Source organism: Scyliorhinus torazame, chromosome 3 (assembly GCF_047496885.1).
Source record: "Scyliorhinus torazame isolate Kashiwa2021f chromosome 3, sScyTor2.1, whole genome shotgun sequence".
Lineage (NCBI taxonomy): Eukaryota > Metazoa > Chordata > Chondrichthyes > Carcharhiniformes > Scyliorhinidae > Scyliorhinus > Scyliorhinus torazame.
This window is the reverse complement of record NC_092709.1, coordinates 158,087,108-158,105,755: the sequence shown is the minus strand read 5'-3', so window position 1 is coordinate 158,105,755 and position 18,648 is coordinate 158,087,108.

The window sequence follows — 18,648 nt, the reverse complement described above, 5'->3', positions numbered from 1 at the left end:
GCTGAGTTGAAGGCAACCCGGTTTGATTCGGAGATCCATCCTTCCAGTTTAAGTCTAGTAGATTAAATTGATGCGCAATCAATTACACTCAAGACGAAGTGATTTCATAACTGAGGGCTTTAATCTACTAGAACTTGTTCCCCAGCAGCTTCGGTACAGAAAGTGAAGGCTGCTGGGACGGCACCGTTTCTTATACTCTGCCTTATACTCTGCCTGCCAGGGCGGAGCTACATAACAACAGCCAATGGTAGACTCCTGGGTCTAACCAATGGTCATCAGCCTCTTAGGTACCGCAATACCTGGTACTACCACACTCCCCAACCCCTTAATTAGTTGTAAAGCTGCTTTTATATACATTGACCTCTGGTTAGTCCCAATGAAAATATGAGAGGCCAATTTTACACTCAACAGCTGAGTTGCAGATCGAGCATTTAAGTCCCTCCAAACTGCCCAGATGAGTTTCCAACATATGGAATAAGCACAAGATTAAATAAACGTTGCAGATTAAACGGTATTTGCAATCATCACCATTTATACGTGCCAAATAAAACATTCCTATTTACAGAAATATGTTACAACACATGCATCAAATGTGCACATTTACTGTAGAAAGCACCACATCAAGCAACAAAACAGATGACGTGGAAAGTACTATGAGTTAAATAGGAAGCAGCTGGCACTGACTACAAGAAGCAGCAATTTCACTTAATAACTGGGTCAGGCACATTCTTTGCATGCCAAGAGTAACCTTTGTTCCAGTTTGGAAGGGAAGCTAAAGCCAAGGGAGGGCAAATTAATGGCTGTAACTTACCAGCTGATTACATGTGTGGCCCATGACTTCACCTTGAAGTCATTAGATTAACATTCATCAGATGGTTTCAACATGGACACTTAAGTGAAAATATGTTCTAAAGATAACATTGTGAACTATGATACAAAGAAATATTTTTTTTTAATGATTTTTATTGTGTTTTTGGTATACAAAACAACTATAATTATGAACAAACAGTGGGAGATAAAAAAAGAGAATATAAGAAGTAAAACTAGAACTATTTAATCAGAAGAGTGTGCAAAATTGAAGAGAATGGATGGTATATAACACACTAGAGCTCCACTGGAGCCTCCGGAGGAAACCCACGCAAACACAGGGAGAACGTGCAGACTCTGCACAGACAGTGACCCAAGCCGGGAATCAAACCTGGAACCCAGGAGTTGTGAAGCAACTGTGCTAACCACTGTGCTACCATGCTTCTCTTGTTGAGCTTTGTTGAGTTCCATGTTCCCCCGGCCCACAACCGCACCCCCCCACCACCACCCCCCCCCTCCCCCCCCCCCCCCCCCCACTCCTTACTGTGTCTTAGCTACTCTCCCCTAATCTTTGGCTTCCTAGTTGTTGGCTACAATCAGATCTTGGAACAACCGAGTGAATGGCTGCCATGTTTTGTGGAACCCCTCTTCAGACCCCCGGGTGGCGAATTTAATTTTCTCCATTTGGAGAAATTCCGATAGGTCGGACAGCCAGTCTGCAGCTTTGGGTAGTGCTGCTGACCGCCAGCCGAACAGGATTCTAAGGCGGGCGACCAGGGAGGCAAAGGCAAAGGCATCGGCCCTCCTCCCCATGAAGAGATCTGGCTGTTCTGATATTCTGAAGATCGCCACTCTTGGGCATGGCTCCACCCTCACCCCCACCACTTTGGACATTGCATCGAAGAAGGTTGTCCAGAACCCAACAACAAGACCAGAACATGTGGGCATGGTTGACCAGGCCTCCTTGGCACTGTTCACATCTGTCCTCACCTCCAGGAAGAAGCTGCTCATTTGGGTTCAGGTTAAGAGGGCTCTATGTACCACCTTTAACTGCATTAGGCTTAGCCTTGCACACGTGCAGGTGGAGTTGACCCTGTGCAGTGCTTCACCCCAGCTCCTCCTTCCACTTCTCTCTCGTCTTATCCAGTTGAGTGTTGGCAACTGGAGTTAGCAATTGCCCGCACATGTCACCACAGTTCCCTTTCCCTAGGATGTCCGCGTCCAGCACGTCCTCAAGCAGTGATTGTTGTGGCGGTCGTGAGTACGTCCTTGTTTCCGTTCGTAAGAAGTTTTTGATTTGTAGGTACCTACGTTTCTTTCCCCCCATCAGCTAGAATCGTCCTGTCAGCTCTTCGAGCGTTGTTAGCCTGTTGTTGATGTAGAAATCCCTAACTGTCAGCATCCCCCCGTCCTGTCTCCACCTTTTGAACATTGCATCCATCGTCACCGGCGTGAACCTGTGGTTGTTGCAGATGGGGGCCTTGTCGGACATGTCCGTTAGCCCGAAATGCTGTCGCAGTTGGTCCCACAGCTAGGTGTGTTGCTACACCACTGGGCTCATTGAATATTTATTAGGTGGGCATGGGAGTGCCACTGTGGCTCGGGCCCGGAGGGAGGTAACTCCGCAGGATTCCTCCTCCATAAGCACCCACTCGGCTTCTGACTTCTTTATCCACCCCTTTACTCTCTCAGTGGTAATATTGCAGGTTTGGGAGGGCGGTACCCTCTTTGGGATCCTTGCATTCGTCTCCCTTCCCCCCCATACAAACACCATAATCAGTTTATAGAATGAGTTGAAATGGCCTTGGGGATTTAGATCGGGATAGATCTAAACAGGAAGAGGAACCTGGGCAGTACTTTCGTTTTGATCGTCTGCACCCTCCCCGACAGGGAGGGTGGGAGTGTGTTCCATCTCTGCAGGTCCTTATTAACTTCCTCCGTTAGGCTGGTCATATTCCACTTGTTGATCCCTGTCCAGTCATCAGCGATTTGGATCCCCAGGTATCAGAATTTGTGCTGGGCCATTGTGTTTAAATGGCAGCCCCTACAGCTCTGCCCCTCCTCCTTGAGGGTTTACCAGGAAGATCTCACATTTGCTCAAGCTAAGTTTGTAGCCCGAGAAGGTTCCAAACTCTTTCAAGAGCGCCATGATTCCTTCCATGCTCCTTCGCGGGTCTCTTGGAGGCAGGCTATGTCGGCTTTCACGTTTTTCAGGTGGGTGAAGACTCTGCATCTTTCCCCTGACGTTCCAGGTGACTATCCTGGTGGGGGGTTTTAGTCCCCCCACTCCTGTGGGATCACCCATACTTACCTGGTGGACGCACCCTTGCATTCCAGGGTGTCCCTTTGTTAGGGGGCCATCCAAAATGACCATGGTCACTGTTCCCCCCATGAGGTCAGGCGTTTGTAGAGCAAAAAGTGCCTATTTTTCAGGTTCGCGGGAGGAGAGCCACCTGATGTGCGACTTCTCAACACATCCCCGTCACTAGAAGTGATGCAAAGAAATAAATGATGACGTGTTGAAACTATTTGCTGTTGGCTCTTTCTTTTGTCTCCTAAATATCTCCACGTTAATTGACATTTAAATATAATACCGGGCATTTGTTATATTGCTCTGATTAATAGGCGTACTTTACAAACTTGCTCAGGTTAAAGCTTAACAGCATATATTCCTCAGTTTTATACACCAGTGCTGAGAATGGCAAAGTTCAGCTGCGGAATTCTCCATCGGCGGAATCCTCTGCCCCGCTGGCAGCGCACCCACTCCCCGGCCCGTACGTTTCCCAACGGCGTGGAATGGCCCACAGTGGGAAACCCCATTGACTGGCTGTGTGAACGGAGAATCCCACTGCTGGTGGGGGTGCGCAGCACTGGAAATTAGGCTGGCGGGAAGGAGAATCCCGCCCCTGATCTTTACATTGCAAATAATTTTGATCATTTTGCTTAAATTATTTTAGTGTACACAAAAAAGACAGGAAAATAAATTTTAACAATCTCATCTGTTTTGCAAAGATTCCATCATACAATTAATATATTTTTTTTGCATAATTATTCTATGATGCCGTTTGACCAAAAGCAATTCACATGTGCATAAACATTGGGGGAATTAACTTATAAATAAATTAAGCTCAGTGACTCTGCTAATTATCTCACATAAGAAGTGTTTCATTGAAATTAACTTAATTCTGAGCGATTCCTACACATGCTGGTGTTTGATTAGACACTATGTCAACGCATTATTTAGTTGTGGTGCAGTAAATGAACGAGAACATCAACTGTAACGTTACTCCTTCGAGATTGTACATTATAAGGCTTGTACTATGCAAACTAAAGTAAACACCTGAGCTGGATCATACAGTTAATGCTATTAATAAACTGTTTGCATTTTAAAATGTACTTAAGAAACTCAGTGGATATTCTTCCCATCTTCCTTGGATACAGGAGTGGTGACAGAAGACTGGAGATTTGCAAATGATCCATCCCTTGTTCAAACATAGGGTGCAAGAATACAGGCTAGTCAGTTTAACCTTGCTGATCGGCAAGCTTTCAGAAGTAATAATCCAGGGAAAAATAACAACACTGGGAAAAATGTGGATTAATTAAGGTTTGAGAACAAGAAGAAACCGATTTAAGACAAAAGGACCAACGGTAATATGAGTAAAAACATTTTACGAAGTAATTGGGTTGGGATCTTGAATCCACTGCCTGAGAGGTGAAGGAGATTCAAACATAGATTTCAAAATAGAATTGAATATTCACCTACTGAGAGGGCTATGGGGGAAAGGCAGGGAGTGGAAATAGCTGAGATGTTCTTACAGAGAGCTAGTATGGACATGATGGCCTGAATGACCTCCGTTTGTGCTTTAACAATGATATGATTCTCTATGGCAATTATTTGTCTGAGAAGCAAAAGCATCATAAATATTTAAGGTTATCTGAAAGTTAACCACCTATCGACAATTGGACTTAGTAAAAACAAGATACCATATAGCACTGTAGTATTTCATTGATTTTCTTCTTTAGGCAGTCCAGTGTATCACATTCTTATCTTAACAGCTTTACCAGATGTAAACATTAATTTTTAGGACTTTGGGGATTTTTTGTTATGTTAAATACTTTTGAAAGATCTCACTGGAGATTTATTTTCAGAATATTGATGAACTAAGCACTATTATTCGCGCCATGTGTACTCTCTGATTACTAATGTTCCAGCTTTGACAAAGAGACATTCCAGACTCGAAACACAAGCTCCCTTCTCTCTCCACAGATGCTGTCAGATCTGCAGCGATTGTCCAGTATTTTCTGGTTTTGTTTCAGATTCAGATACAGCATCCGCAGTAATTTGCGTTTATCACTAATGTTCCAGTATTGAGTTTATCCCATGTTTTACAAATGATATTGCATTCTCAGGCTGATCCATCCTTTACTTGGTCTGGAATTTGATAATCCAGCTTGATCATTAGATATCTCCACGCACCAACAGTTTCAATGTCCCCATTGTAACACAAGTTGCTGACGGGGCCATCCTGCTGAACCTGACCCTGTACTCAATGGAGACGGACAACATATACACTTCTAACAGAGGTCACCATCAACAGTATAAACCCATGGATGATCTTCTCCCTAACTGACATAGACAAAGCACATTGTAACACCTCAGTGTGAATGATTTGAGATCAGGTAACTGATTCGGGATTATAACTCGGATCTTGCCTCTCTGAATGCAGTGAGCTCACTCACAATAACATTACAGGAGATGCAGAAATATTAGTATTAGGTTTTAAAAAGTACCATCTGAATAACTGCATCATGATGTGTACATGTAGCATATAAAAATAATTTTCAATGTGAAGTAATGAATGAATGATTTTAAAACCGCTTGAAAACAGAGTCAGAATCATTCCTTCTTATTCATCCTAACAAAAGGAGATAGGGGTAGGGAGAAGGTAAATATCCAAAAGCGTTCTCCTCTTTGTTTGTCATTTACACCCTGTGTATTTCAGCAAAGTAAAAACACTGCAACATACACTTGCAGTGTATTACCCAACATAACTGGTTTAATCTAGTTTGACATATATACATACACAAATGATTACAAGAGGGTGCTATATCCTTAATGAAAAATTTACACAGTGTTCAAAATTCTATACAAAGTATAAACATTTCTTAGTTTATATTTATTTCCAAATCTAATTTAACCTCTGGTTTCCTTTCTTCACCCAAAACTTTAAAACTTGGGGAAGGACGTTGACCCATTTTGGACTGAATTTGAGGAGAGGTTTTCTCTGACAAAGACTGAATTTTACCTTGACCTTCAATTGAAGTGTCCACTTAATTAGACATGCTGACTCTACTGACTCTGACTAGCATCTGGGCTAGTTTCATGCACTAACCTGCGTTGGAACTGTTGGTACTCTACTCACATCCCAAATGTACAATTCACGAGACTCATTGGATTCTTCTCAACTTCTTTATTATTACCAAAAATAGATATTTTGTCAAAGCTTTCTGTCTTGCACTCACCAGGACAATTGCAAGAATACCAAGGTCAGGAGAAACAGCAGCTTTTTGTTGTATGAGAAGAGGGGCCGAAAGGTTGTCAAGTGGACTCTGCTTGTTAGGGGCGTTGACATGGCGAATGCATCAGATGATGCTGACTGACAACTAAGCGTTCTGGTCCAATTCAAACACCTTTCTCTCACTCTACCGCTATCATTACTCTCTTACTATCTTGATTGTTTCTCTTCTACTGACTGCGTTAAATGTGGCTTCAGCAATAAAAACCTCATTCTAAGCTGTCTTCTAAGAAACAATTCAGCTGGCATTCTTCTGATAATGGTGTCAGGCGTGTTACAATAAGTAAACATAACATTTGCCGGTTTGTGACTCAATGACAACTGATGTTTCTTCCGATTTTTAACCAGCCTTTTCGTAAACAGAGCACACTTAACAATTTGTACTGTGCACTCTGTTGTGCCATTTGATGCAGGATGATACAGTGGAGCTCTAGTGTGTTATATACCATCCATTCTCTTCAATTTTGCAAACTCTTCTGATTAAAACTGAGGTCCATTGTCAGATACAATTTTCTTTGTGAACCCACAAGCTGCAAACAATCGACCCAAAATATCTAAAGGTTTACTCGTTGCTGTCCAATTCAGCAAGAACTACTCAGCCTGTTTCTAATGACTATCTATCACACCGAATAGCTGTTTCTTTTCAAACTCTGCAAACTCCATGTACAGCCATTGTCACACTCTAGCTGGCCATTTCCATGGTTGCTGATTGTGCCTTCCTTTCAATTGCTTGATGTGCTGTACACTGCTTCATTGGGTGTGATTCAACAGCCTTGTCGTGTTCAGCTTGCTGTGCAGATGAGGCCATTGACTCTCGCGAGAGGCCTCTAACGAGATGTCACGATCTGGATCTCGCTCTTGTTGGACCAGATCCAAATATGCATATGGTTCATATAAATATGCATTCGCTGATTCTCCCAGGACCCGGGATTCACCGGTTGTGCCGGGAATACCTCGCCAGGGTGCCATTTTGTACTGGCCCACACGTGGACCAGTCTTAATGGCACCTGGGGGGTCTCCTAGGCCATTGGAGACCTCAGGGTCATCAGGCATTGGGCAGGTTGGCACCCTGGCACTCTCCCTGGCACCTGGGCACCTAGGCACTGCCAGCCTGGCATCCTGGCAGTTCTCCTTCCTGGAGTGCCATGTTGTCATTGTCAGGATTCCCAAGTGGCACTGCCAAGGATCAAGGCCTGAGGGGGGCTATGCCCATGAAAGTGGGATGCGGGGGGTATGAAAAGTGGGGGTGTGAAGGGGGCTATGAAGGGGCCTCAAAAGGTTGGGGAATAAAATGGATCCTGAAAAATGGGGGGCCCTCAGCAACCCCATAACAGGGTGTCCTCACTTAGGGCGGGGTGTAATGCCCATGTCTCCGGGGGTGGCATTGCCCATGGGTGGGGCATGTGGGGAACTCTGAAGCACACTTAGAGATTGGTGCACTCTTTCAAAATGGTGCCCTGATCTCTGAGCAGCCGGTCTCACCGGCAAGTTTAGCTCCCCACTGCTGAAAGCATTTCTAAGTGTGGGCTGTTCCAGGGAGGAACTCCCCAAGGCCCCAGAAAATGATGGTGTGGGTGAGTACCAGTCTGGATCTCACCCTAAAAGCCGACGAAAGCACCCTGCCAAACCCACCCAAAATTACACCTGGAAATGTTTTGGCGCGGTCTTCCGGTGGCGACCATGGTGTGAGTGGTCACATATTTGGTGGCTCCTGCTCGTGGTGGACTTTCTGTGCCTATTCCCCAACTAACGACGGAGCTGAATGATGACATAAGGTGTAGGTGAGGTGGAGGAAGAGAGTATCCCACCAGTTATGGATTTGTGGACCAGAAGTGATCGGAAAAGAAGAGAACAATCGATGAAAGCTGGTTTGGAGCCTACGACACAGGGTAAGAGGGCGGAGAGTCAGAGTCTGGGTTTGCCGGCTCAGTGGTCGATGGATCAATGAGTGAACTTTCTGCACGAGAGGTTTGCCCAGCAGAGGAAGGAGTAATTGGAGGACCTGGCCAGGGTGGTGGATTCTATAAAGGCAGGGATCGATTGCATGGAACTGAGGTTAGAGGCCCAGGGCCAGGCGATTCGGAAGGTGGAGGAGGCGGTCGGCGAACACGACGAGCAGCTCGCCTCAATGGCTGCGGAGATGGGGCTGATGAGAAATGATCAGAAGAGGCTGCAGAACAAAGTGGAGGACCTGGAGAATAGATCGCGCAGGCAGAATTTGAGGATCGTGGGTCTGCCGGAGAGCAGTGAGGGAACGGACGCCAGTGCTAATGTGGCACGAATGTTTGAGAAGCTGCCGGGTGAAGGTGCATTTGGCTGGCCCTTGGAGGTGGACAGGGCGCTTATGAGGAAGCCGCAGGGGAGCAAGCAGCCGAGGGCGATGGTGGTGCGAATGCACCGGTTACTGGAGATGGAACAGATTCTGTGGTGGGCCCTGCAGACGGGACGCTGTACATGGGAAGGCAGCAAGTTGCGGGTCTACCAGGACTTTGGTGCAGAGCTCGCCAAAAGTAGGGCGAGCTTCAACAAGGTTAAGTCAGCTCGCTGTAAGAAGGAGGTGAAGGTCGGCATGTTGGACCCAGTGCGTCTGTGGGTAACGTATGTGGGCCAGGAACTATACTTTGGATCGCCAGAAGAGGTGATGAAAGTTATCAGAGACAATGGACTGGCAGGAGAAGGTGGCACAGAGAGGATGGTCGAGCGGGGGAAGGGAATCAGTGAGCGGTAGGATGCTTGGCACCATGGGCTAACTAGGCTAGCTGGGCAGGCTAGCTCACAGAAGCGCAGTGGGGGGTGAGCAGGTGATGAGCTTAGTGATGAAATGAAATGAAAATCGCTTATTGTCACGAGTAAGCTTCAAATGAAGTTACTGTGAAAAGCCCCTAGTCGCCACATTCCGGCGCCTGTTCGGGGAGGTTGGTACGGGAATTGAACCCGCACTGCTGGCCTTGGTTTGCTTTACAAGCCAACTATTTAGCCCACTGTGCTAAACCAGCTGCCCTGGGGTTGGGATTGTTGTTTTGTCATGGGGTGGGGGGGAGGGAGAGGGAGGGGGGTAGAAGCCTGCTGACAGGGGAGGTACTGATGAATGGCGACAGGGCTAGGAAGGGCTATGGTTGATCAGTGGGGGGACGGCGGGCAGGGGGGAGGGGCTGCAGGGGGGGTGGGCGGGCAGGGGGAGGGGTGCCCCCCGACGACCAGGCTGATCACATGGAATGTGAGGGGGCTGAATGGGCCAGTCTAGAGGGCCCACATGTTCACGTATCTGAAAAGCTTAAAGGCGGATGTGGCAATGATGCAGGAGGCTCACCTGAGGCTGGTGGATCAGACTAGGCTGAGGAAGGGGTAGGTAGGGTAGGTATTCCACTCGGGGCTATATTCTAAAACAAGGGGAGTAGCGATCCTGATTAATAAGTGGGTAGCTTTTGAAGTGGGAAGTATAGTGGTGGTCTCGGGGGCAGATACATTACGGTGAGCGGGAAGTTGGAGGGGATGCCTGTGATACTGGTGAACATTTATGCACCGAACTGGGATGATGTAGAGTTTATGAGGCGGGTGTTGGGGAAGATCCCTGTCCTGGACTCGCATCGGCTGATTATGGGGGGGGGGGGGACTTTGGTTATAGATCCAGGGCTGGATTGGTTGAGTTTGAGGACAGGGACGGTGTGGTGTCTGCGAAGGAACTAAAGGGGTTATGGAGCAGATGGGAGGAGTAGATCCGTGGAGGTTTGGGCGGCCGAGATTGAAGGAGTTTTCTTTTTTTCACGTACATAAAGTGTATTCCCGGACTGACTTTTTTTGTTATGGCAGGATGTTGCTGGCGGGAGTGGTGGATGCCGAGTACTCGGCGATAGTGGTGTCAGATCATGCCCCAAACTGGGTGGACTTACAGGTGATCAAGGAGGGGGGGCCAGCGCCCGCACTGGAGATTATTTATAGGGACTATTAGCGGACGAAGAGGTGTGTGTGTGGGTGAGAGAGGCCATTCAGACATTTGTGGAGCTAGACGATACAGGGGCGATTTCGGCTGCCGCGGTATGGGAGCCGCTGAAGGCGGTGGTGAGAGGGGAGTTTATTTCAATACGGGCACACAGGGAGAAGGTGGAGCGGGTGGAGATGGATAGATTAGTGAGGGAGAATTCTCCAGGTAGACAGGAGGTACTGGGAGGCCCTGGAGGCGGGGTTGTTGAAGGAGCGGCAGAAGCTGCAGATGGAATTTGGGTTATATACAGGGCAGGCGGTGGGGTAGTTGAGAAAGGCGAGAGGGGCAGCGCATGAATACGGGGAGAAAGCCTAGAGGATGTTAGCACACCAGCTAAGGAAATGTAAGGCGGGTAGGGAGATAGGGAGAGTGAAGGATAGAGAGGGGTACACGATTTTGGACCCAATGGGGGTGAACGGGGTGATTAGGAAATTTTATAGGAGGCTGTACGAGTCGGAACCCCCAGCCGAGGTGGAGGGGATGAGATGGTTTTTGGAAGGACTGAAGTTTCCGAGGGTGGAAGAAGAGTTGGTGGAGGACCTGGGGGCCCCGATTGGGCTGGATGAAGTGGTGGAGGGGCTGGAGGCTATGCAGTCGGGCAAGGCCCTGGGGCCGGACGGGTATCCAGTGGAGTTTTATAAAAAGTTTTCAGGGGTGCTGGGACCCTTACCGGTAAGGGCATTTAATGAGGCTGGGGAGCGAGGGGTACTCCCCTCAATGATGTCACAGGCCTCAATCTCCCTTATCCTGAAGTGGGAGAAAACCTAGGACAATGTGGGTCATACAGACCAATCTCCCTTCTAAATGTAGACGCCAAATTGTTAGCCAAGATCTTGACCTCGAGAATCGAGGATTGTGCGCTAGGGGAGGACGGACGGGAATTGTGAAAGAGAGGCAGTTAACGGCTAACGTTAGAAGGCTTTTAAACGTGATTATGATGCCCTCCGAGGGAAGGGAGGTGGAGGTTGTGGTCACCATGGATGCGGAGGTGGCCTTTGATCGGGTGGAGTGGGAGTATCTGTGGGAGGTCCTGGGACGGTTTTGGTTAGGGCAGGGTTTTGTAGAATGGGTCCGGTTGCTGTACCAGGCTCCGGCGATGAGCGTGCAGACAAACCGGGTGAGCTCGGATTATTTTAGGCTACACCGGGGGATGAGGCAGGGCTGTCCATTCTCCCCACTGCTGTTTGCCTTGGCTATAGAGCCACTGGCGGTGGCGCTGAGAGCGTTAAAGGACTGGCAGGGGATAGTGCGGGGTGGGGGTGGTGGAGCACAGGGTCTCGTTTCATGCAGACGACCTACTCTTGTATATTTCTCACCCGCTGGGAGGTGATTGGAGAGATTATGGGGATCCTCAGGGAATTCGGCCGGTTTTCAGGGTACAAATTGAACATGGGCAAAAGCGAGGTCTTTGCGATTCAGGCAAAGGGGCAGGAGAGGAGTTTGGGGGGATTCCATTCAAGGTGGTGGGAGGGAGTTTTCAGTATTTGGGTATCCAGGTGGCACGGGAGTGGGAGCAGCTACATGAGCTGAATTTGGCTCGGTTAGCGGAGCAGATGAAGGAGGACTTTAGAAGGTGGGATATGTTCCCGTTGTCACTGGCGGGGAGGGTGCAGGTGGTAAAGATGACAGTTCTCCCGAGATTTCTGTTTGTATTCCAGTGCCTGCCTATTTTTATTCCATTAACCTTTTTTAAGAGGGTGAATGCAGTGATTTCTGGGTTTGTGTGGAGAGTGGAACCCCGCGGGTAAAGAAGGTGTTGCTGGAGCGAGGCCGGGGGTGGGGGAGGGGGGGAGGCGGGATTACACAGTAATCGCTACTCATGCACAAATTCAACATCTAAGCTACTTCCACAACTGACAGGCCTATACTTAACTTCGGACTGGCCCACCAGGTCAGGGGAATCTTAATTCAACGCTCGCTACGAAATAGGCGCTCCTAGCTACCAATCCGTACCAACTTCGAATCCCGCAGACTCAGAACCCGAACAAAAGGCCCGAGTCTGCGGGATTCAAAGTTGGTACGGATTGGTAGCTAGGAGCGCCTATCTCGTAGCGAGCATTGAATTAAGATTTACGTTGTTCGGAAGTCACTGCACCGGTCACGGTCAATGTTGGTTCGTGTTGCTGGGTGACTCGGGCAGGACGCAGAGGTGAAGAGAGAAGAGAGCGATTTGAACTTGGGACTTAACTCTTATAGTCCCCAGGGGCTTCCCGCCTTTCGGGGCGGACCCTGTACCTGGTCCCAAGTGATTGGACTTTGTCCCAATCGCTTGGTTCGATTTTCTCCAATACTGGAGCGGTTCCCTAATCGATGGGCGGTCTTGAGGTGCTCGTTCACCTCCTTTGTGTTGAGTCCTGCTGGCGCCGAGGAGTCTGGCTTTGCTTTGTGTGTCCAAAATGTTACTTAGTGTTCCCGTGGATTGCTCATCAGTATGCAGATGGCTGCTACTTTGTTCTGCTGATGGTCGCTGGTATCGATGTTGTCTGGCCTTTGCAGAGGTAAATACACAACAAACCTGCCGCTACTGGTTTCTGTCTATGTTGGATGACTTTCCCATCAGCCTTTGCCGTTCGCCATTTTAAATCGGGAGTTGGCCAATTTCGGAGGCTACAGGCCCCACTGAATTCCAGGAACTACTATTAGGCGGAGAACATAACAATGATCAGGAAGTGGGTAGGGGGAGGGGTCAGTGTGCGAGTGGGTGGAGGCGACATTGTGTCGTGGCACAAGTTTAGGGGCACTGGTAACGGCACCTCTGCCGCTCTCGCCGGCTCAGTACTCCACAAACCCAGTGGTGGTGGAGGTTTTGAGGGTGTGGGGACAGTGGCGGAAGTATATGGGAGTGGAGGGAGCCTTGGTGTGGGTTCCCAATTTGTGGGACCCACCGGATTGTGTCGGGGGGGTTAGATGGGTGGTTTCAGAGGTGGCAGCGAGCTGGGATTCAGCGGTTAGGGAACCTGTTCGTTGACAGCAGCTTTCTGTGCCAGGAGGACTTGGATGAGGAGTTTGAGCTGCCAGGTGGGAATGGTTTCCGGTATCTGCAGGTGAGGGACTTTGCACAGAGGCAGGTTTTGACCTTTCCGCTTCTACCGCCCCAGGGGATACAGGACAAGGTAGTTTCAAAAACAGGAGTGGGGAAGGGGAAGGTCTCGGAAATTTATAAAGAGCTCATGGAATGGGAAGGAACCCCGATAGGGGAGGTAAAGCGAAAATGGGAGGAAGAGTTGGGCAAGGATTAGAGGCGGGATTGTGGGAGGATGTCTTTAGTAGGGTTAACGCATCCTCGTCGTGTGCCAGGCTCGGCCTGATACAGTTCAAGGTGGTCCACAGGACGCACATGACTGTTGCCCGTATGAGCAGGTTCTTTGAAGGGGTGGAGGATAGGTGTAGGGAGTGTGCGGGAGGGCCTTCAAATCATGTCCAAGTGTTTTGGGCATACCCAAAGCTTAGGGGACTCTTGCAAGGATTTGCCGATGTCATGTCCACGGAATTGAGGGTACGGGTGATTCGGAGTCCAGAGGTGGCGATTTTTGGTGTGTCAGAAGACCCGGGAGTCCAGGAGGTGAGAGAGGCTGTAGTTTTGGCCTTTGCCTCCCTGGTAGCCCGGAGACAGATTTCATTGGCCTGGAGGGACTTGGGTATGGGTTAGTGACATGGCCGGGTTTCTCAGGCTTGAGAAAATCAAGTTCGTCATGAGATGTTGAACGGTAGAGTTCACCCAGAGGTGGCAGCCGTATATCGACTTCTTTGGGGAAATTTGAACTGTCAGTAGATACAAAAAGGTGCGTTTGGGAGGAAGGGAGGTGGGGGGTGTCTGATTCAGCATGGCTTTGTCAAAGGGAGGTCGGTCTGACAAATCTGGTAGAGTTCTTTGAGGAGGTGACAAGGAAGTTAGACCAAGGAGAACCAGTGGATGTGATTTATTTAGATTTCCAGAAGGCCTTTGACAAGGTGCCGCATAGGAGACTGTTAAATAAGTTAAAAGCCCATGGTGTTAAGGGTAAGATCCTGGCATGGATAGAGGATTGGCTGACTGGCAGAAGGCAGAGAGTGGGGATAAAGGGGTCTTTTTCAGGATGGCAGCCGGTGACTAGTGGTGTGCTTCAGGGGTCTGTGCTGGGACCACAACTTTTCACAATATACATTCATGACCTGGAAGAAGGAACGGAAGGCACTGTTGCTAAGTTTGCAGATGATACAAAGATCTGTAGAGGGACAGGTAGTATTGAGGAAGCAGGTGGGCTGCAGAAGGACTTGGAGAGGCTGGGAGAGTGGGCAATGAAGTGGCAAATGAAGTACAATGTTGAAAAGTGTGAGGTTATGCACTTTGGAAGGAGTAATGGAAGTATAGACTATTTTCTAAATGGGGAAATGCTTGGAAAATCAGAAGCACAAACGGACTTGGGAGTCCTTGTTCACGATTCTCTTAAGGTTAACGTGCAAGTTCAGTCGGCAGTTAGGAAGGCAAATGCAATGTTAGCATTCATCAAGAGGGCTAGAATACAAGGCCAGGGATGTACATCTGAGGCTGTGTAAGGCTCTGGTCAGACCCCATTTGGAGTATTGTGAGCAGTTTTGGGCCCTGTATCTAAGGAAGGATGTGCAGGACTTGGAAAGGGTCCAGAGGAGGTTCACAAGAATGATCCCTGGAATGAAGAACTTGTCGTATAAGGAACGGTTGAGGCCTCTGGGTCTGTACTCATTGAAGTTTAGAAGGATGCGAGGAGATCTTATTGAAACTTACAGGATACTGCGAGGCCTGGATAGAGTGGACGTGGAGAGGTTGTTTCTACTTGTAGGAGAAACTAGAACCAGAGGTCACCATCTCAGACTAAAGGGACAATCCTTTAAAACAGAGATGAGGAGGAATTTCTTCAGCCAGACGGTGGTGAATCTGTGGAACTCTTTGCTGCAGAAGGCTATGGCGGCCAAATCACTGAGTGTCTTTAACACAGAGATAGATAGGTTCTTGATTAAGAAGGGGATCGGGGGTTATGGGGAGAAGGCAGGAGAATGGGGATGAGAAAATATCAGCCATGATTGAATGGCAGAGCAGACTCGATGGGCCGAGTGGCCTAATTCTGTTCCTATGTCTTATGGTCTTATGGTCTTATGGGATGGTGGAAGCTGGATTAGTAATTGGAGGAGGGGGACGAGGGAACTGTGTATGTAAACCATGTTGGTTGGGTGTGGTTGTTGGCTGGGGGGAGGGTTACTTACTTTATTGTGTTTTCTCTTGAAATTATTGTTAAACATTTATAAATGCCTTAATAAAATGTATTTTTATAAAAAAAGAAATGTTTTGGCTCCCAATGCTTCAGTATGGCTGGGGACCTGATTAAGTTTTTGTATTTGCAGAAGGTAAAGTTTACCTTGGGGGGGGGGGGGGGTGGAATTGAAGGCTTCCATAAGAGATGGGGTGTGCTTATTCTTCATTTTAAAGAGTTAGTTACCGTCAGCTGCTAGGGAGAGTGGGGTGGGGAGTTCGGGAGTGGGGGGCTATTCTTTGAGTTTTTTGGGGTGTTGGTTGGTAGAGTGGGGGGGTTGGTGTTCTTGTTTTGCATTGTTTTGTTTTATGTATAAAATGTTAAAATGTCAAAAACCAAATAAAAAATTTAAAAGAAATGTTTTGGCTGAATCGCGCCCATTGTGGCTTCAATGTGTCTTCTATGACTCTCTGTCAAGTTCATCCCTCAGTATTGATCATGAAGGTAATATAGTATGTGTGATCTGAACCTTTCCACACACACACAACCTTTATCAACTGACAAATCATTCCTATTCATAACAAGTTTTAAATCCAGTATCTGTGTTAGCCACCATTTGCAATATAGTCATACACCCTGTTGATTGAGGGTCCCTATAATATAACAAAGAACAAAGAAATGTACAGCACAGGAACAGGCCCTTTGGCCCTCCAAGCCCGTGCCGACCACGCTGCCCAATTAAACTACAATCTTCTACACTTCTTGGGTTCGTATCCCTCTATTCCCATCCTATTCATGTATTTGTCAAGATGCCCCTTAAATGTCACTATCGTCCCTGCTTCCACCACCTCCTCCGGCAGCGAGTTCCAGGCACCCACTACCCTCTGTGTAAAAAAACTTGCCTCGTACATCTACTCTAAACCTTGCCCCTCTCACCTTAAACCTATGCCCCCTAGTAATTGACCCCTCTACCCTGGGGAAAAGCCTCTGACTATCCACTCTGTCTATGCCCCTCATAATTTTGTAGACCTCTATCAGGTCGCCACTCAACCTCCGTCGTTCCAGTGAGAACAAACCGAGTTTATTCAGCCGCTCCTCATAGCTAATGCCCTCCATACCAGGCAACATTCTGGTAAATCTCTTCTGCACCCTCTCTAGAGCCTCCACATCCTTCTGGTAGTGTGGCGACCAGAATTGAACACTATACTCCAAGTGTGGCCTAACTAAGGTTCTATACAGCTGCAACATGACTTGCCAATTCTTATACTCAATGCCCTGGCCAATGAAGGCAAGCATGCCGTATGCCTTATTGACTACCTTCTCCACCTGTGTTGCCCCTTTCAGTGATCTGTGGACCTGTACACCTAGATCTCTGACTTTCAATACTCTTGAGGGTTCTACCATTCACTGCATATTGCAGGTCTGCCTGCATTAGACCTTCCAAAATGCATTACCTCACATTGTGGTACCCGCTGCCAGTACTAACTGTTTTTGTTGGGGACTTTGTATTATTTAGCTGCAGCTTATTTACTTTGGCAGACAACTGGTGATTGTTAACTCTGGCTTCCCTCAAAGTCATGTTCTGCAATGTCCATAGACAATACTGTTTGGGAAACTATGTTGAAAGTTAACTTTGGCCATGTCAGCAACCTTCTGCAAATGTGTTCACTTTTTGAGCCACACAGAAATCTGTCCCAGAATGCAGTCTCTTGAAAATTACAATGCAGCAATAGCTTTTTCAAAGCTACGATAAACTCTCTAATGGGCAACTGATTCCTTGTTCTGAACCAATAGGTTTCTGCAATTTCCAATTGCTTTGGATTTTAGTGTTGCTCAACCTTACACAAAATATGTGACAGCTGCATGTCTCGTGGCTTAGCAGAGATGAGCAAATTCTTGAATGTTTCATACACTTCTGGGCCTGCTTCCAGCAAAAATACCACCCTTTTTTTCCTGTCCCCTATTCTGATTAACATCTGGATTCTCAAGATCTTTGAAGATACCATTAACAGTGAAAAACATCTCCCGCCACTGCCCATATGCACCAAAGGACTTTGGTCATGGTTCTACTCTCCCAGTCATCCAATAATACCTGTCGATGCAGCTAATTTCGAAGGTCCATCCACCCATGGATTTTAAAGCCTATTTCTCAAGAAAAAAAAATCACAGTTCTTCTGCTGATTTGCTGGAAACTTCTCCAACCCAAATTTGTTTGGCTGGGGAAATCCACAATTTTATTCTTATCGCCAGACCGTTATATCTTGGCAGGACAAAAAGCATTGTGCATACACATGGGAGTTCTAGCATCCAACTAGAATTGGATAATACAGTCTGACTTATATACATGCATACGTAAATGGAGATGAGGGAGTGTTATTACACACCCGCTTTCCACTGCACTTCTGCCGAGGTTGTTGCAAAAAGGTGGGGAGAAGCCGTTAGTAAATTTACTCTCAAGTTGTTTTCCGAATACAGCCAGGTAGAAATGACTGATACTGCTGTACAAGACTAGGTACAGTTGCACAAAATGGCCTTCAGGCATAGAGACGGCATCTGTAAGGAACAGATGAAAGCAGAAGCGTGTGTTCAGTGCCAGCACTGCACAGCAAAGTGGTAAGTCACTGCAGATGTGATCTAGACAGGTGTCAAGTCCATTGAACTGCACTGAAAGGTACAGCAACTTGGTTATTTAGTGCACATTTATCTCGATCATACATGTAAAAACAAGAAATGTAAAGTGAACCACAGGACTAAAAATGATACGTTTCAGGGTCGAAGTCATTTTGGTGTCAAACCATACAAATACTAAGACTGCTTGAAGAACTTCCAGGCTGGTGTGGCAGCAATCTGGCTACATTCCAATAGTTAATGAACAATGAAGCATTCAACTGACCCAGTTGGAGGAACCACTAATAGCATCTGAAAAGATAAGGCCAGTAATTTCTGGATGACAAATTTACCAACTGAGAATAAAACGATTGAATTATATTGCCTATATTTATAAGTGTTTTGTCACGTTGAAATATCTCAAAACAGATCATATATAATGAATTATAGGAAATAAAATACACCTTGG